This window comes from Notechis scutatus, chromosome 16 (assembly GCF_049901735.1).
Source record: "Notechis scutatus isolate UNSWTSFEM ecotype Mainland chromosome 16, rNotScu1.2, whole genome shotgun sequence".
Lineage (NCBI taxonomy): Eukaryota > Metazoa > Chordata > Lepidosauria > Squamata > Elapidae > Notechis > Notechis scutatus.
Window position 1 is genome coordinate 5060004 of NC_142024.1, and position 20293 is coordinate 5080296.

Here is a 20293-nt window from a genome sequence, read left to right on the forward strand (position 1 = left end):
CCATTTTGCGTCATGGCAGGGGAGGAAAGAACTTAATAATAATAGCCCGCCATCTCGTGGCCATTTTGCGTCATGGCAGGGAGAGGAAAGAACTTGATCGTAATAGCCCGCCATCTCGTGGCCATTTTGCGTCATGGCAGGGGGAGGAAAGAACTTGATCGTAATAGCCTGCCATCTCGTGGCCATTTTGCGTCATGGCAGGGAGAGGAAAGAACTTGATCGTAATAGCCCGCCATCTCGTGGCCATTTTGCGTCATGGCAGGGAGAGGAAAGAACTTGATCGTAATAGCCCGCCATCTCGTGGCCATTTTGCGTCATGGCAGGGAGAGGAAAGAACTTGATCGTAATAGCCCGCCATCTCGTGGCCATTTTGCGTCATGGCAGGGAGAGGAAAGAACTTGATCGTAATAGCCCGCCATCTCGTGGCCATTTTGCGTCATGGCAGGGAGAGGAAAGAACTTGATCGTAATAGCCCGCCATCTCGTGGCCATTGTGTGTCATTGCAGGGAGAGGAAAGAACTTAATAATAATAGCCCGCCATCTCGTGGCCATTTTGCGTCATGGCAGGGAGAGGAAAGAACTTGATCGTAATAGCCCGCCATCTCGTGGCCATTTTGCGTCATGGCAGGGAGAGGAAAGAACTTGATCGTAATAGCCCGCCATCTCGTGGCCATTTTGCGTCATGGCAGGGAGAGGAAAGAACTTGATCGTAATAGCCCGCCATCTCGTGGCCATTTTGCGTCATGGCAGGGGAGGAAAGAAATTGCACAGCAATAACAGCCTGCCGCCTGGTGGAGATTATTCGTTATGGCAGGTGCAGGAAGGAATCGCGAAAGTTAATAGAAATAAAAATAATCAGGTTACAGATCTGGCGAAATCCGACGAGGGATCTTACTCTGAGTCCCCCATTGCTCTAGAGGGGAAAACGGGGTGAAAATAGACCTCAAATTACATGAAAACCGCGGTTTTCAAAGTCTATGGGAAATTGCATTGACAATAATAGCCCGCCATCTCGTGGCCATTTTGCGTTATGGCAGGTGGAGGAAAGAAATTGCACAGCAATAGTAGCCTGCCACCTGGTGGAGCTTTTTCGTTATGGCAGGCGCAGGGAAGGAATCGCAACAGTTGATATAAATAAAATAATCATTGAGTTGGCCACGCCCACCCAGCCACATGACCACCAGGCCGCGCCCACCCCGTCACATGTTCGCCAAGCCACGCCCCGCCCGGGCACGTGACCACCCGCAAGCCACGTGCGCCTGCGCAGGGCGTGGCCGGCCTTCGGCGCAGCTGCGGGGCGGTGGCGGTTGGTGAGGCGCCTCAGCGGCTTGTTGAGCGGCCTCTCGCTGCCTTCCGCGACGGCCCCGAGGACGGTGGGACTCGGGAAGGGCCTGGAGGGTTTCACGGCTCCGGTTCCGGTAAGGAGGCCTCCTCCGTCCCGTCCCCTCCCTCTGTTGGCCAACCGGAGCCGCTTCGGAGTGGCGCCCGGGGAGAAAATGGCGCTGGCTCGCCTGCCTCGTTTGGGGCTGGCGGGGTTTCTTTGTGGGGTGTGGGGAGAGAGACACGGAGGGCGGGAAGGGCAGCCACGCCAGGAGGAGGCGGAACGGGGCCGGTTGAAGAAGAGACTCTCCCCGTTTGGCTGCCCCTAAAGGTGGGGGGTGGAGGGTGGGGGAGAAGGGGTCCTTTAGGGCTGCTTCCCCTCCCCCATTGCTTCCTCGGGGGAGAGGAAAGGAAGAGAGGCGGGAGGGGGCCCGTTGTCTTGCAACAGCCGAAGCCTTCTTAATGGGTCGGTTTCAATCCATCCATCCATCAGAAGGGCCCTTGGAGGTCTTCTAGTCTGACCCCCAGCTCAGGCAGGAGACCTTCGACCATTTCAGTCAGAATAGAGCCGGAAGGAGGTCTTCTGGTCCAATCCTGGGCAGAACCTGGGGGCCCCCATGAGATCTAGTAACCTGGCTGGCGTTTTTTTTTTGCAAGGGGGCCTGATGGAGCTTGGTTACATTGGCTTTGCTGGGGGGGAGAGGGGGGCATGCACAGGTGTGGGGCTGGGTGGGGTTTGCAGGAGCTCCCATGCCAGGTGGACGGTGGTGGGTGAGTGGGACCAGGGGCCCTGGGTGTGTGTGTGTGTGTTGGGTCATTTCTTCTTGCAGGCCTTGTCCAGGGGATAGTGGGTGGGGTTGTGTTTTTGTTTTTGAAGTTTATGGATCATTTGGCCTGTTGGAAAGTTGCTTTAAATGTATTGTGTGTGTGAAAAGCTTTGCAAACTTGGAAATCGGCTATTTTATTAGCAGTCCTTATGGAAACATGGCCTGGGAAGGGAGTGTATCCATTTTAAAGTAGAAGTAATGTCATATAGCAAGTCCTTGACTTATGACCACAGTTGAGCCCAAAATACCTGTTGCTTAAGGGAGAGGCGAAGCCTAAGGTATTCTGTTGTGAGTAGAGTAGAGGAATGGAGGACTCTTCTTGTGAAATATCTCTGGACTCTCTTGACTGTATTAATATCCAATATATAGTGCAGGTTCCAGGCTGATGAGCTGTATTCGAGAATTGGTCTAGCAAATGTTTTGTTTGCTCTAGTTAGTAGTGCAATATTACTGGAGAAAAAGCTACGCAAGATTAGGTTAACAATTCTTAATGCCCTTTTGGCTACGTGGTTACAGTGGACTCTAGCACTTAGGTCATTAGAGATGAGTACTCCAAGGTCCTTGACATAGTGGGGGTCATCAACAAGGTCTTGACTATTCAGCTTGCATTTTATTTTCTGATTTTTTTTTACCAATATGTAAGACAGAGCATTTGTTTGTTGAGATTTAAAGTTGCCACTTGTTTGCCCATTCTGACATAGTCGAGGTCTGCATAGGATGGGTGCATATGTATGTTTCTCCTTCATTCTGGTGCTCATCAGCCCTTTGGCTTCTCCCCTGCTCTTTCTCTCCCTCTCTCCCCCTCTCTGGGGTGGGCAGGTGGATAAACCCCCATAGTTCTAGGTCACCCAACTTAGATTTCTAGACCATCATGAGAAGATCTGCAGGTCCAGCTCTTTGGGGCAGATGGGAAGGTGGAAAACTTGGTTTGGCAGAGTGGGTCTCCCACAGAAGAATGCAGAGGCAGAGTTGGGGGCAGGTTTGGGGGGAGGGTCCCAACCCCCAAAGGACCCCCCCCTTCCATGTGCTCAAGAAGTAACACCCTAGCCCATTTTAAGAGGGAAGAGCATGCTTCTAAATTCACCTCCGTAGATTGTTCACCCAGAAACATTTGGAGAGGAGCCCAATTCCCCCCTTATTTCTAGGATGTGGGTTTTGGAAGCCTTTATAGAGTTGTTGTCGTCCTGTTTCTCTCCCCACACACACACACACAAAATGGGGGGAAAGGGAAATAAAAATTTTCTTCTCCATCATCCTCCATCCCCATTCTAAACACTCAGGTTTATTTATTGCTTTACTTATTATTAACCTTGTATCCTGCCCACCTTCCCATTTCCATCTCGCCCCCTCCTGCGCCCTGCAGACATTCCATTAATTAGCACAGATGATTAATTAGCATCCAGCTGCCTTTTTGTGCCTCTTCCTCTCTCAGTTGTGGTTGGATTGACACCCCCGTTTTTCTTCCTTCTCCAGGAGGCGAGAGGGCCGTGCCCCAACGGAGCCACCACAGTCGGAAACTGCTGCCTCGGGCAGAGTTGCAATGGCTGGCAAGAAGAGGAGAGGATGTGGTGGAAGACTTGGATTTTTCCAATGGAGACTGATGGATGGACAGATTTTGGTGGGGTGTAACTGGACAGCTGTTGCCACTTGTGGAGGACTGAGGAAGGGGCTGCATTGTTCCAGCTGGCCCTTAATCCGTGTTAATGCACTGGAGGGACATGCCAGAAAATTTTATCCTCCAGCAGGGGAGCTTAAAAAGACCACGATGGCTGAAAAAAACCCCTGCCTCTTTAGAATAATAATAATGGAGGTTCTTAAAACCATTTCAAAATAATGCCTACTTTAAAAATTAAAAAGCCAGGCCAGCCTTCAATGCTGCCCCTTCCTCTTCTGGAGGCCAATCCCACCCACCCAGCGCTGGAGACGCAGAGATGGAAGACCAACGTGCCACCACATTTTGTGGCTTGGCTCTTCCTGCAAGTGACCTTATTTAAAACTCTTGGGACCAAACAACAGCAGGAAGAGTTGGACTGGCAGCACAATGCATGCTTTGAATCCCCCACTCCCCCCAATTCCTCTTATTTTTATTTCTGTATGGGAAGGGATCGTGTGTGTCTGTTCTTGGCTTGTAAAAACAGCCTCTTGTGGATTTCTTTCGGAGGCCTGGATCGCTCTGCACCGAAACCGCAGCGGGCAAAACGGCCAGATCCCGATGGAGAAACGTTCTTCCCTGCGGCTTTTACTGCATTGTGACCCACGCACGCCTTTCTTCGCCGGCTGTGTGGTGCCCACCAGGAACTGAGACCCCCCAACACACACACACTTGTTGCTTGAGGTCACCAGACAAATCAGGTCTAGAATAAGGAATTATAGCAAGTCTTGTTGTTGGTTGTGAATGGATAAGTCTTATTATTGATTGTTATTATTGATCTACAACATAGCCAGGATCTCTCTGTAATTTGCAAGTTAGGTGAAGGGAGTCTTAAGTCTTCAGATTGGCTATCAATGTTTGGTGGTTTGTGGAGATACGCTTGAGGCCCAAGAGCCCTCAAGTGGTAAATTTGATTTAAGTGGTAAGTTTTAAGCTGTGGCTGGTAGGGTCAAGGAATCATGGCTGTTGTCAGCCTTTGCCTTGGGTAAGGACCATGAGAGTTTATCTGGTAGGATCATGTAGTTCAGGGGGGTAGGACAGAGTTGAGGTGTCAGAGGAACTTAGATCAGCGTTTTTCAAATTTGAAGGTGTGTGGACTGCAAATCCCAGAATTTCCCAGCCAATCGGTTTGGGGAATCCTGGGTGTTGAAATCCACACATCTTGCTAAGGGTGGGAAACCCTGATCTAAGAGGGTCATCTATACCTCCCCCCAAGTAGGTCTGGACTTGCTTTCAGAAAGCCAATTGGCCTTTAGAAGGGTGTGGACTTCAACTCTCAGATTATGGGAATTGGAGTCCTCCAGAGGGGAAGGCACTAGATGGCTCCCACTCAACTCCCAGAATTCTGCAGGAGGGGTTAAGAGATTTGGGAGCTGTAGTCCATCCATTGAAAGATGCAACTTTCAAAGGGAGGAATTTTAGCTCCCAGAATCCTTAGCAATGGTAGCTAGAGGAGCTTAAGATGTCCCCTTTCTCCCCAAGACACCAGATAGCTGCAATTCAGTTCCCAGCGTTCTCCATCCCGTGGATTGGAGACTTCTGGAAACTGAAGTTCACCATTCTTTGGAGACCAGAGAGCTCCATGCCTTCACTTGGTGGTGGCCCCCAATTCTTGCCAGTTCTGTGTTCAGAAATCTGGGACTTGGGACAAGTGCCAGGCCCTGCAGGTGTTGGGTCTCCAATTCTTCTGGATTCTGTGTTGAGTTCTTCACACAGAGGGCAGAATCCTATCTCCATAGGATGCCCTAGAGCAGAGGTCTCCAACCTTGGCCACTTTAAGACTTGTGGACTTCAACTCCCAGAATTCCTCAGCCAGCAAAGCTTGGCTCAGAATTCTTGAGCTAACATGAATTCTGGGAGTTGAAGTCCACAAGTCTTAAAGCTGTCAAGTTTGAAGAGCCCAGATATAGAGGATAGAGAGATGATATAGAGATAGATGATTGATAGGTGATATAGATCAAGGGTCTTCAATCTTGGCAAGTTTAAGACTTGTGGACTTAAACCCCCAGAATTTATGAGCTAACACAACTGGAGGAGGAATTCTGGGAGTTGAAGTCCACAAGTCTTAAAGCTGTCAAGTTTGAAGACCCCATTTTAGGGTTTCCAGTGGTTCTTGGCCTTGGCAAACTTAGGTGGGTGGACTTCAGCTCTAGTTAGAAGCCTGCACAACTTAAAATTGCATGCTCCCTCCCCCAATCTTCCCAGCACCTAGGCAGGTGAGCCAGAAAATCCAGGTGTGTCTTGAGGTAAGTCTGCAGTTCCTCCCCTTGTTCTAAGTAGGTGTGCACAATTTATTCCAAATCTTGGAGTTAATTTCAAATAATATACATTTGTGCGTGCCTGCTTATAGCAATGGGTGCATAGAGAAAATCTCTGTGCATGGTGGGTCACACTCAGGAGTGGGGGGAAAGGCCGGGAGCCAGCCATGGCATCAGGGAGGCTGGCAGGGAGGCCCTAGGGAGGTCTGGGGCATCCAAGCCCCCCAGGGCAGCCCTGGGCATCCCCAGAGCCTCTCTTGCCAGCTTCTCTTGTGCCACGGTTGAAGCTGAGGGGTTGGTGGGGACCGGGGGAGGCTGAGAAATGGGGCTGGGGTGCAGGTGGGCTGGGCAGAGAGCAGCTGCCCAGTGTCCTTGGTCCTCAGGGTGGCAGTTTGGCCACTCCAAGCCGAGGGACATTGGGCAACCGTTCTCTGGCGCATCACACCCACGTCCCATGGACCTCCCTCAGTCACCATCAATGCCTTTGGCTTCAATCCTGGCCTAAAAGGGGTCTGGGGGAGAAGGGGGCCTGGGAGGAGGGGGAGCACATACCCCCCTCTTCCTAGGACCTCCCTCCCCTGGGCCCCTTAAGCCAGAACTGAAGCCAAGGGGGGGGGGGGGGGCACGTGGGGGTGGGAGGTGGGGGCCAGGGAGGGGGATAGTGGGGGGTGGGCAGGGGGGTCTGGGATCAGAGGGGGATGTATAACTTGTTTTCTTTGAACTTTAATAAAACTTGTCTCTTCTGCCATCCTGTGTGTTTCTTTCCCCACCTACACCCCTCCCCCACCACCCAACCCTCCCTCCCCTTCCCATTTCCCTCCCTCCTCTGCCCCCTCCCATCTGTGGCCCCAAGGGGAGGACCAGGAAGGGGCAGGCCCTGGGTGCCCCCCCCCCCCAGGTCTACTGGGCTGAGAGGCCCCTCCCCATCTTCCCAGGGCTTTCCTCTTCTCCTCCCCCCCCCCCAAGGAGGCTGCTGGAGGAGGTGGGCAAGGCAGGCCCTGGAAGGAGGTCAGAGGCAGGCTGGGGAGGGGCTCCTTGCCCACCTCCTCTCCTCTTCCCAGCCCCCTTGGTGCCATGCTGGCAGAGACTCAGCAGGGAAAGGGAGGCCCAGAGAGGGGGGGGGATTGGCAGGCTTTTCAAGGGAGGCCTTTGCCCCTGGCCTGCCAACGTCCCCACCCTCCAGCCCAGGACCTCCCATTCCCCCCATTGCCTGGCACCAGGGGAGCTGGGAAGGGAAGAGGAGGGGCGTTGCCAAGGAGCCCCTCCCCAGCCAGCCTCTAGCATCCTCCCAAGTGCCTTCCTCTCCCCACCTCCACTCAGCCCCCAGCAGCCCTCCTGGGGCAGAAGAGGGGAGGAGGAAGAGGTGATGGCCCTGGGAAGATGGCAGGGGCCACCCCAACCCTGCAGACCTGGAAGGGGGGCACCCAGGGCCTGCCCCTCCCTACCTCGGTCCCCCCCTTGAGGCCAAAGATGGGGGGGGGGCAAGAGGAGGGAGGGAAATGCAGGCGCTGGGAAGATGGGGGCTGCAGGCAGGCCAGCTCTTGGGGGGCTCTTGCCAACCCACTCTGGCTCTCTAAGGCCTGCCTGCCCTCCCCCATCTTCCCAGCACCTGTGCCCTCCACTTACCTGTTCTTACCTGTTCTTCTTGTCCTCGTTGCCATCTGGTGGTTCCCACAACTGGTAACACTATTATTTCATACTTACCCCTTTGCTCTAAGCTGGCTGATTAGGCCAGGATTTCATCTAATAAGCTGGGCTGTTTACCCACCAATACTTTCATGTCTCCCCCCACCCACCCAAAAAAGGAATTGTAAGTCCTGAAGGACGCTCCCCGACACCCAACCTGTTTTACAAATGGAGTGAATTCTCTCTTGTTTTTATTGTTCTCTCAACTGCTTTGCTGGAAAGCCTTCAAGTGGATGGGATGCTTTTAACAAGAAGCTAAGATACCAACTGAGCTATCTTGGGTTCAGTGAAAATGCACCAGGGGAGGGGAAAAACACAGACGCAGCAGGGTGTCTTCAAAATTGGCCCCTGCATTCTTTCCCCCACCCCAAACTGTGCAAACACACACACACACATACACACACTGGTTAAAAGCTGGCAAGGGCTCCATGTTGGTTGCCTGGGTGGATACCAGGGAAAATGTGCAATTCCGTATCCTCACCCAGGTTGCCCTGCCTGAAAATAAAAAAAAAACACTGCACCCTTTGGGCACAAAAGCCAATTAAAACAGAGCATACCTGTGTATTGTATACACACACACATGCATACACACAGAGAGGAGAATATAGCTCAGGGTTGAATTGTGGGGTCTTTGGTGCTCTCCAAACTTGGGTTTTCTGGCAGGCGTTTCATTACCCAGGTTGGTAACATCATCACTGCCCTAATCACCCCTTCCTCACTGCACTGATGATGTTACCTAATTGGGTCATGAGACGTCTGCAAGAAAACCAAGCTCAGAGAGCACCAAGGGCACACACACACACACACACAGAGACTTCCAGAAGGGAAGCAATGGGTTACCCCCATTCCCCCAAGCACAAAATCCTTCCTGCTTCCTTTCTGCCTCCTTCCCAACAATTCCCAGGCAGCCAAACCCGCGGCTGATGGGCCTCCCTGCAACCTCTAAACTGCAATAGCACTTTTAAGACTTCTATGCCGCTTCACGGGGCTTTTACGGCCGTCTCTAAGCGGTTTGCAGAGTCAACAATGCATTGCACCCCCCAAACAATCCGGGTCCTCGTTTAACCGACCTTGGAAGGACGGGAGTCCCGAGTCAACCAAATGCCCAGAAAGGCCAGGATGGAAACAAACAAACAAGCGAGCGAGCTAGCAAACCAACCAATGATGCCCATCAAAGAGACACACAGGAAGTCCAAGGAAAGGGGGGAAAAAAGGGAAGAAGATATCCCCACACAGGACAGGCTGTGCTCTACCATCCAAATAAAAATAATAATAAAAATTAAAAAAGAACTTGGAGTTTGGATACTGGATCACTTTGTCTGTCTCAAAAGCTGCTAGTGATGCATAGACCTCCCCCCACAAGAAAGCAACGCTGTACCGGTTCCAGCCAGGGAGGTGTTCCCCCTCCTCTGCAAAACAGGAAGAGGGAGGGGGTTTCCTTGCCCCTCCATGGCTGGTTTGCAGAGCCATTTCTCCTTCTGCAAGTGTGTCTTCCTTCCAAGGTTTCTTTGGAGACTCCCTAATAAATAAATTTTAAAAAACCATCCCGCCGAGCCTTTATTTCCTCCCCCCAATACGAATATTTTAGCAGATTTCCACACAGCCTCTTGGTGGGGGGAAACTTCCTTCTTCAGTGAGATGTCCGACGGCGGAGAATCCAGGCGTTACGAAGGGGGCTTGGGGGCATCGCCCAGAGCCTCCAAGAGAGAGAGGTCCCATTTTCCTGCTTGGGGGAGACCCGGCTGGGGAGAAGCTTCCCTCCGTAGGGGGACGAGGCCATGCTTCCGGTGGAGGGTTGGGCGAAGCTCCGCGGGAGGAAGGTTGCAGTTGGCAGGTTGCACTGGGGAAGCCGCTGGGAAACTGGCTGTATGCAACACCCAGCCCACCTCTTGGCTACCTGGAGGAAAAAACAGCAAGGAAAGCAAATGAAGCACCTGGGGGGATTCGGGCACAGGGCTGAGAGCCGGGGATTTGGGAAACCGAGAGCCGAACCAAGCGGAGGGTGCAAACCATTTCAAAAAGAAAAGCTGAAATGCAACCTTTCTTCCAGAGCAGAGAGGAGTTAACAGCCCTGGCACTAAGGAGGAGCCCGCGTGGTACGTGCCACGGGCTTTAAAGCCTTATGCGTGGCCCCTGCAGGACGGGAAGCTTGATCGGAAGAAGAGGGAGGAGCAAACCTTAAGGGGCTCAACCTCCAAGTGGAGAATGAGAGAAGGTGTCAATAGGACGTCGATAGAGCTGAAGAAGCTTCTTGGATGGGAAGCGAAATGTCTTCAAAGAAACCCCAGGAAAGTCCAGTTCTCCCTTGGAAAAGCAACTTTGGGATATCAATAAGAATATTTGTAGCTCAGGGCTGTAGCTCAAAGGTCCTTGGGGCTCTCCAAGCTGGGTGGTTTCCTTGTAGACATTTCAGAACCAAACTAAGTAACATCATCAGTGTTGGAAGGAAATGAGGTTTGTGGAGAGGAGGAGGAGGGGGGAGGAGGAGGAGGGGAAGGGGAGGAGGACTGTGGAGTTCTTGGTGCCTTCTTGGATCTTATACCTGAACAGGTAAACAGGGAACCCTGGGAACTGCCACCGTTCAACGCTTGTAGGTGAAGGGGGGGCTTCCAGGTTACGTTGTACTGCCTGCACCTCAAACGGTGCATTTTTCTGGCCCTCTCTAAATGGTTGCAAACCACGCACAGAGCAATAAACATTATTTACCAATGCAAAAAAACACACACACCCTTGCTCTCCGGCTCATCCAATCCCCTCCCCATCATACACATTTGTTTTATTGTGTTAAAACAATAAGGGCGGCATTATTACTTCCCCCCCAAGCCTGGGTTCTTTACTAGGAATCTCTTAAAATGGTTCTTTGGGCAATGGTGCCCTGCGGAACGATTTGTGCTGGAAATAATCCCGATTCAGAGAAAGGAGGGAGAACCAGTGAAATCCTGTGATCTACAGGATCTAAAACAGGCCGAGAAGGGGATCTCTGTCTGGTTTTGTTGAGGGGTGGAGAGGGACACGCAAAGGGACGGAGTGAGGGGGGAAGCTGGAAGAAATTTGGAAGCCAGAGCATCTAAAAAGAGAAATAAAGAGGTCAAAAACAACCAGGAAGCCTTTTTTTGGCATGCAGAGATTGGCTCAAGGCACCTGCACAGGTGGGTTTTAACAGCACACAAGGAGAAATTGGGATTGTGGGGCACTGGGCAAAAGGCACAGGCCTTTGAAGATTTGGGAGGTGGCACCCTCAGAAATTCAGTCTTAGGACACAAAGGGAGGCCCTTCCAAGGTTTAAAGCCAAATGGTTTATCACCTGGGCAGCAAACCCAGATTGGATCCATGCATTCCACAAAGCCAGGATGGGCTGAAACCATGAACTAGTTTTCAGCCAGCCTGCTAAGGCCACAGTGGAGGCAATTTATGGCAGGTGTGGCCAAGCACGAGCCACTTGGGCTGTGGGTTCACAAGACCCTTAACCCAGGTTAACTAACTAGAATAGAATAGACTAGAATAGAATAGAATAGGATGAAGAATAGAATGGGGTGGGGGTAGGAGTAGGAGTAGAGTGAGTTAGAATTAGAGCAGAATTAGAGTAAAGTAGGAATAGAGTAGAACACACAACACACAATACCAAGAAGAATAGAATAAAGGATAGGATGGAATAAGGGCACTTAATGCACTTGCCATGAAAAACTTCCATTTCTTGCCTCCATCCTTCTGGGTCTAATCTTTCTTCGAGGACCCAAGGACGTCAATCATGGTTTCCCCCGTTTCTCTGGTTTTTTATTTCCCTCCACCACCACCCCATTTTTTAAAGGCTGCAATGTGCATGCAAGCTGTTCACTTACCTCTATTTGGCCCCGAAGCCCTGGAAGAATATTAATTCAGTAGCGGGTTCTGGCCCAGTTCATTGCAGCTTTGCACCCCGCCCAAAAAAATAAAATGGCAATTTCGACTTGATAGTCGCGGTTGCAAAAGAAAAAAGAAAAGAAACTCATGCCCAGGGGCGGCAGAAGCGGCTCTGGCTCAAGCAAAAGAAGTATCGCTTTGCAAATGTGGAGCCTCGCCTCTAAAAATGCTTTCCCCCCCTTTTTTTTTTGGCCTTAAAACTGGATTATTAGCGAAGCCAGGCAATCTCCCAGCTGCTGCCTTTCCCCCTAATAGGACTTTTTTCGACGCTCTAGGCTGCTGGAGAGAAAGGCCCCTTGCAAGGAGGTGTCTATCCGATTGCCTGCCCCGCTCGAATACACTTTTAGCTGGACCGTTTTCAAACATAATATTTCTCTCTCGTGGATGATGATTTCCCTTCCCCTCCTCCCCGGGCCCGGCAATTGCATATTTTCCCTGCCCCAACCGGTTGTCCCTATCAGGCAGTCAGCAGGCCGCCTCAATTCGGTTCTATTGGAAAAGATAGGGCGATTGCAAGGGGGCCTAAAGAGGGGAGACGTCGCGCGTTGATTGTAACCCGCCTTTTAAAGGGACAGACGGAGCTTTTGTCGAAGGGACTCGGGGAAAATATCTTACTCTGCGTCCCCCATCACTCTAGGGGGAAAACGGGGTGAAAATAGACCTGAAATTACGTGAAAACCGTGGTTTTCAAAGTCTATGGGAAATTGCATTGACAATAATAGCTCGCCATCTCGTGGCCATGTTGCGTCATTGCAGGTGGAGGAAAGAAATTGCACATTAACAATAATAGTCCGCCATCTCGTGGCCATTTTGCGTCATGGCAGGGGGAGGAAAGAACTCAATAATAATAGTCCGCCATCTCGTGGCCATTTTGCGTCATGGCAGGTGGAGGAAAGAACTTAATAATAATAGCCCGCCATCTCGTGGCCATTTTGCGTCATGGCAGGTGGAGGAAAGAACTTAATAATAATAGCTCGCCATCTCGTGGCCATTTTGCGTCATTGCAGGTGGAGGAAAGAAATTGCACATTAACAATAATAGTCCGCCATCTCGTGGCCATTTTGCGTCATGGCAGGGGGAGGAAAGAACTCAATAATAATAGCCCGCCATCTCGTGGCCATTTTGCGCATGGCAGGTGGAGGAAAGAACTCAATAATAATAGCTCGCCATCTCGTGGCCATTTTGCGTCATTGCAGGTGGAGGAAAGAAATTGCACATTAACAATAATAGTCCGCCATCTCGTGGCCATTTTGCGTCATGGCAGGTGGAGGAAAGAACTTAATAATAATAGCCCGCCATCTCGTGGCCATTTTGCGTCATTGCAGGTGGAGGAAATAAATTGCACATTAACAATAATAGTCCGCCATCTCGTGGCCATTTTGCGTCATGGCAGGTGGAGGAAAGAACTCAATAATAATAGCTCGCCATCTCGTGGCCATTTTGCGTCATGGCAGGGGAGGAAAGAACTTAATAATAATAGCCCGCCATCTCGTGGCCATTTTGCGTCATGGCAGGTGGAGGAAAGAACTTAATAATAATAGCTCGCCATCTCGTGGCCATTTTGCGTCATGGCAGGGGGAGGAAAAAACTCAATAATAATAGCTCGCCATCTCGTGGCCATTTTGCGTCATGGCAGGGGGAGGAAAGAACTTAATAATAATAGCTCGCCATCTCGTGGCCATTTTGCGTCATGGCAGGGGGAGGAAAGAACTCAATAATAATAGCTCGCCATCTCGTGGCCATTTTGCGTCATGGCAGGTGGAGGAAAGAACTTAATAATAATAGCTCGCCATCTCGTGGCCATTTTGCGTCATGGCAGGGGGAGGAAAGAACTTAATAATAATAGCTCGCCATCTCGTGGCCATTTTGCGTCATGGCAGGTGGAGGAAAGAACTCAATAATAATAGCTCGCCATCTCGTGGCCATTTTGCGTCATGGCAGGGGGAGGAAAGAACTTAATAATAATAGCTCGCCATCTCGTGGCCATTTTGCGTCATGGCAGGTGGAGGAAAGAACTCAATAATAATAGCTCGCCATCTCGTGGCCATTTTGCGTCATGGCAGGGGAGGAAAGAACTCAATAATAATAGCTCGCCATCTCGTGGCCATTTTGCGTCATTGCAGGTGGAGGAAAGAACTTAATAATAATAGCTCGCCATCTCGTGGCCATTTTGCGTCATGGCAGGGGGAGGAAAGAACTTAATAATAATAGTCCGCCATCTCGTGGCCATTTTGCGTCATTGCAGGTGGAGGAAAGAAATTGCACATTAACAATAATAGTCCGCCATCTCGTGGCCATTTTGCGTTATGGCAGGTGGAGGAAAGAACTTAATAATAATAGCCCGCCATCTCGTGGCCATTTTGCGTTATGGCAGGTGGAGGAAAGAAATTGCACATTAACAATAATAGCCCGCCATCTCGCGGCCATTTTGCGTTATGGCAGGTGGAGGAAAGAAATTGCACAGCAATAAGAGCCTGCCACCTGGTTATGGCAGGCGCAGGGAAGGAATCGCAAAAGTTAATATAAATACAAATAATTAGATTACAGATCTGGCGAAATCCTACGAGGGATCTTACTCTGAGTCCCCCATTGCTCTAGAGGGGAAAACGGGGTGAAAATAAACGTCAGATTACATGAAAACCGCGGTTTTCAGTCTATGGGAAATTGCATTAACAATAATAGCCCGCCATCTCGTGGCCATTTTGCGTCATTGCAGGTGGAGGAAAGAACTTAATAATAGCCCATTCTCGTGGCCATTTTGCGTCATGGCAGGTGGAGGCAAGAAATTACACAGCAATAACAGCCTGCCACCTGGTGGAGGTTTTTCGTTATGGCAGGCGCAGGGAAGGAATCGCAAAAGTTAATATAAATAAAAATAATCAGGTTACAGATCTGGTGTATCCCTATTCTATTCTATTCTATTCTATTCTACTCTACTCTACTCTACTCTCAGGACAGGGGTGGGCAACTATAGCAACTGTCTGACTTGTGGACTTCAATCCCCATAATTCTTGAGCCAGCCTGGTTCAGCCTGGGTCAAACTGGCTCAGGAATTCTGGGAATTGAAGTCCACGGGTAATAAAATTGCCATAGTTAATTATCCATCCCGGCTTAGGAGGTACCCCAGCTGCCTGCTCAAGGTCACAAGCAATGGGAAATTAAATAGAACCTCCACGTTAAAGGGCAGTGTACCTCTGAAGTGCACACCCTGGGATTGATTCCTCATGGGCTTTTTTTTTTTTTTTTTTTTTTTTTTTTAGAAAGGGGTGGGCAGACTTTCAGGCTGCGGTTGAGGAAACAGGGCTCCAAAGTTTAGATAGATCGGTCCCTTTTAAAAATAAACACACTAAAGCAATAAAGGTGTTTTATTTATTTATTTATTTATTATCCTGTCCTGCTGGAATGCAGAAAAGCAGCCCTCACCACAATAAAGCTTGAAATATTCTGCTTTAAACCTCAAAGTTTCTTCAGTGTTCAACCCGATGAGAAGACAAGGATATGTTTGATTCCCTGGACAGAGTGTGAATTGGGCAGGACTTAGTGGGGAAAAAGAGCATTGGAGATGCAGGCTTTCCACAAAAAAAAGAAAAAGAAAAGAAAAAAAAAAACCAGGCATAAAGTGGGATTCGTTTCATTTTACTCAACTGAGCGTGAATGTCACAGAAACACACATTTGTGTGTCCAGCATTTCTTTTGTCAAAACTCCAGCTTTCAGACTTCTCCTTCTCCAACTTGATTTGCCCACGGTGCTCAACAGGGGTTTATTTAAAGGTGTTTTATTTTAAAATCAAACCCTGTGTTCTATTGAATAAACAGTGGTTTATAGGAATATCGCATTCACGCAACTCCCAAATGGCAAACCAACCATATCATTAGGGGTGACATGATAGCATACTTGAGGGGGTCAACCTATTTTCCAAAGCACCTGAGGGCAGGATAAGAAGCAACGGATGGAAACTAAACAAGGAGAGAAGGAGAAATTTGCAGACAGTGAGAACAATTAACCAGTGGAACAGCTTGCCACCAGAAGTTGTGGATGCTCCATCATTGGAGGCCTTTAAGAAGAGAACTGGACAGCTATTTGACCAGAATGGTATAGGATCTCCTGTTTGAGAGGGGGTTGGACTATAAGACCTCCAAGATCCCAACAGAATAACCTCCAACTTTGTTATTCTGTTATGGCTTGGGATAAGGTACAAAGAGAATGAATAATAGCCTCTCACTCAGAAACTGAGTTAAAAAGTCCCCAACTTTCTCCCTTCTGTCTTCGGTACCCAGCCTGATCCGTTTATTTTTTTTAAATCAATGACACTTTTCCTGGCTGGATGCTATAAACCACAGGTAAAAATTCCCTTAAGTCAGACTGCTCTTTAAAAAAAACAACCTAGAAGAAAACAAAATATAAATACACCAGCACCCCCAAATGCTTGGGCACAAGGGGCCATATTTCCCTGATTTCTAGGTTTTGCATAATTGTTTTCCTCACACAGAGTTTTCTGGGTTCAACACCCGTTTATCACTTCTTCTTCTTTTTTTTAAGAAAACCCGGGATAAACCAAAGGGAAACTGAACCAAGATCCACTCCTGACAGCTTTGGAAGCCATACTGAGACCAGATGCTCCCACACTGCCACATTTTGAGCCTGGGAAAATGGGAGGGGGGAATTTCTTGGAGTGTATATAGTTAGACATAACATGGTTTTTTTTCTAATTCAAGGTCATGTTAGTTGGCGCCTAAGTGGGAGGATGTCTTAACATGGGACAGATGGTGATTGGGGCATGCGATGCAATGATGGGTGCAGGGGGTAGATTTGTAGTTTTTTTACTTATTGCAAGGAACTTTCAGATTCGGGATTCCCCAGTTGTGACAGTTTACTACCCAAATAAAAAATAACTTTTGTGGTCTTTGCAGCTGTCCCCTTCCTGTTTTCCCACCAACAGTCCATCTTCCTTATACTTCCAGGAGAAAACGCTGCTTCCGGAACAAAGCTTGCCAACGTGCAGCATTTCTGAAGCAGTATGCTTGCTGATTGCTTCTTCAGCCATCACATCCAACAACCAGCTAAGACACTGCCAAAGAAACACGCACAAATGTGCCATTTCTCGCCTCCCGGTCCATTCCTCCATCAACGTAGCCCCTGTGCGGAGAGAAGGCAAGACACGTGGCTCAAAACGACAAAGGTTGCAAGGAAAAAACAGCAAATAATATCGGTTAAGTCAAACAGGACTGGAAACTTGATTCTAAGGGCCTGGATTTAAATGCGCCAGGGGTAAAGAGCCACCAGGTCATTTTAGAAAATTATTTTCAATCTGGTTTTTTCCCCTCCATTTAGGCCTCCAGCAATGCCACGCCTCTCCAGGAGCCCAGCTGAGCTATGCCTGCGAGACCCCTGGACATCCTTAAAAGGCCGCGACATAAAAGCAATGTGAAAAGCAGTGTGGTTGGCACCTGGCAGATCCTTTTGCCGGATCCCAGAAGGGATCAGCCTAGGAATCCTTTCCAAAAGCAGAAAGCTCAAATCGAAGGAGTCCTAAAAGTCATAGCTGAATGATCATAAACTATTCCTGAGTCATGCAAGAATTAGAAATATGGCAGGAAAACAGAAATGCATTAGGAGGAGGGAGGGGGGATGGATGGATAGATTAGGGAAGAAAGAAGGACAGGGAGGGAGGGAGGATGGATGGATGGATTAGGGAAGGGAGAAGGAAAGGGAGGGAGGATGGATGGATGGATTAGGGAAGGGAGAAGGAAAGGGAGGGAGGAAGGATGGATGGATGGATTAGGGAAGGGAGAAGGAAAGGGAGGGAGGAAGGATGGATGGATGGATTAGGGAAGGGAGAAGGAAAGGGAGGGAGGAAGGATGGATGGATGGATTAGGGAAGGGAGAAGGACAGGGAGGTAGGATTAGGAAAGAGAGAAGGAAAGCGAGGGAGGGAGGGAAGGGAGGGAGGGAGGATTAGGAAAGAGAAGGAAGGAAGGATTAGGAAAGAGAGAAAGAAAGGGAGGGAGGGAATGGAGGAAGGACGGAGGGATGGATGAATTAGGGAAGAGAGAAGGAAAGGAAAGGAAAGGAAAGGAAAGGAAAGGAAAGGAAAGGAAAGGAAAGGAAAGGAAAGGAAAGGAAAGGAAAACAATTCTCTGAAACAGAAGAAATCACATCAAGTTTATCTGCTTTTGCATTCAAGAGGGCACAAAAAATTTTTTTACTCTTCTTTAAGGAAATCACACCTGAACACACAGTGATGCATGTGGACCAGGTTTCTAATCCTCAGCCTTGCAGGAAAAAAAAACCCTCCATAAAACCCCAAAAATACCTCCCGCATCTAGCCATCAGGTTTCTAGTCCTCAAGGTGGCAAAAGAAAGCATAAACTAATACTCAAGCTTTATTTGTTGTGATTGTAAAAGGGAACAAATGTCAGACTGATGTCTCAGCTGTCAGAACAAGGCCAAAAAAATAAATGAATAAAAGAAAGATAAGAAGAAGAAAAAAACACCAGGCCTTTGACACCTTCAGTTGCAACGCAAAGAATGGCAATGACTCCTCCAGCTCGGCAAAGCTATCCAAATACACTCAATAAACAAACTCAAGTGGCAAAAAACTACTTTTTAAAAAACATTTGATACCCAAGGGTAGCACAACAGACCCCTCAAAATCCTTTGTATGAATACCTTCTTTAACCCAACCCCACAAAAAATCCAAGTGTAGCTATTAGACCAATGATGTTTACAAAAAGTGAATATCTCGACATTGAAAGAGATCGAGAATGTAACTTTTGTTATCAAGAAAGAAAGAAAGAAAGAGAGAGAGAGAGAGAGAGAGAAGAGAAGAGAGAGAGAGAGAGAGAGAGAGAGAGAGAAGAAAGAAAGAAAGAAGAAAGAAAGAAAGAAAGAAAGAAAGAAAGAAAGAAAGAAAGAAAGAAAGAAAGAAAGAAAGAAAGAAAGAGGAAGGAGGGAGGAGGAGAGAAGGAGGAAAGGAAGGGAAGGAGGGAAGGAGGAGGAAGGAAGGAAGGAGGGAGGGAGAGAAGGAAAGGAAGGATGAAAGGAAGGAAGGAAGAAAGAAGCAGGGAGTGGGGAAGAGCAAAGAAGGAGGGAAGGAGGGAGAGAGAAGGAAGGAAGGAAGCAGTGAGGGAGAGAAGGAAGGAAAGAAGAAGAGAAGAGAAGAAGGCAGAAAGGAAGGGAAGGAGGGAGGGAGAGAAGAAAGGAAGGAAGCAGTGAGGGAGAGAAGGAAGGAAGGAAAGAAGAAAGGAAGAAAGAAGCAGAGAGGGAGAGAAGGAAGAAAGAAGTGGGGAGTGGGGAGGAGCAAAGTAGAGGGAAGGAGGGAGAGAGAGAAGGAAGGAAGGAAAGAAGAAAGGAAGAAAGAAGCAGAGAGGGAGAGAAGGAAGAAAGAAGTGGGGAGTGGGGAGGAGCAAAGTAGAGGGAAGGAGGAGAGAGAGAGAAGGAAGGAAAGAAGAAAGGAAGAAAGAAGCAGAGAGGGAGAGAAGGAAGAAAGGAAGGGAAGGAGGGAGGGAGAGAAGGAAGGAAGAAGGAAGAAAGAAAGAAGCAGGGAGGAGGAGAGAAGGAAGAAAAGATGGGAAGGAGGAGGAGCAAAGAAGCATGAAAGGAAGGAGGGAGAGAAGGGAAGAAGGGAAGAAGGACTGGGAGACAGGGAGGAGGGAGTAGATGAGCAAGAAAGAAAAGGGGAAAAAACAGGAAAAAAACAAAAAAAGTAAGGAAGAAGTGGAGAAATAAAATAAAAAAGACGCAAGTGGGGGGGGGGGAGCCAAGAGTTGAGTCAACCTGTTCCAGGGGCATCATCTTCCTCCTCCTCCTCTTCCTTCCGAAACGGGGACAAACACCAGATTTGCCCCACTGCCACCGGCACAGACCTGGCCAAGGAGCACCTTCCTTCCTCTGGGTGGGGCCTCTCCCAGGTAGCCTTTTAACCCAGTGTGGTGTGTGTGTTCTCTCTCTCTCTCTCTCTCTCTCTCACACACACACACACACACACACACACACTACAGCAAAGGCCAACCTTTGACTGACTGCAGCCACCTCTGCCCAGATCCTCCTGGGGACCTTGCTGGAAAAAGCAGCAAGAGGGTGTGTGGATGTGGATATCACACACAGGTCACTTTGTTTGACTGTCGCCTTTGGTGGCTCCATCCAGGCTACACACCCAGAGAGGGCAGGAATGCAAAACTAGGCTTTTTTGGGGGGTGGGGGAAGAGCCCGAGCTGAAAACCCAAACAAATCTTCAAGCTGCTAGTCCTTTTGAATCAAACTTCCTTGGCAAGTTTTTTTTTTCTTTTCTTCTGCCTTTAGACGGAAATGAGTTTGACAGCAGGTCGATTTTATTCGGGGGGGGGGGAGATTGGTTTTTACGTGGTATAACGAGGCAGGAAGCATTAGAAATTTGGGTTTTTTTTCCTCCCCAAAGGAGACTTTTTAGAAGTGATAAACTTTGGGGAGAAAAGGGGTTTAAATTCCCAGCTAAACCACTCCGTTCTCCACCCGGGACGGGCAAGAGGTAGGAAAATAAACGGGAGTGAGCAAAGGGCAGCTCACACCCTAAACACACACACACACTCAGGAGTGAGTCACTGGCCTGTGAGAGACCCACAAATACACACAAGCATTACGCAACGGTTGAAAGAGATTGCTGACTAATGGA

At 49.0% G+C, this 20293-nt stretch overlaps 2 long non-coding RNA genes across 2 annotated transcripts; one reads left to right on the forward strand and one right to left on the reverse strand.

Moving 5' to 3' along the window:
- The first annotated feature begins 1160 nt into the window (after positions 1 to 1160).
- Positions 1161 to 4629, forward strand: LOC148129403 (uncharacterized). Its single transcript, XR_015745534.1, has 2 exons — positions 1161 to 1412; positions 3621 to 4629. It is a non-coding gene; the product is annotated as an uncharacterized LOC148129403 (long non-coding RNA).
- A 4652-nt stretch (positions 4630 to 9281) lies between these two features.
- On the reverse strand, positions 9282 to 12178 carry LOC148129404 (uncharacterized). The gene is made up of 2 exons (XR_015745459.1): positions 11582 to 12178; positions 9282 to 9639 (listed from the first exon to the last, which is right to left on the reverse strand). It is a non-coding gene; the product is annotated as an uncharacterized LOC148129404 (long non-coding RNA).
- Positions 12179 to 20293: the final 8115 nt, after the last annotated feature.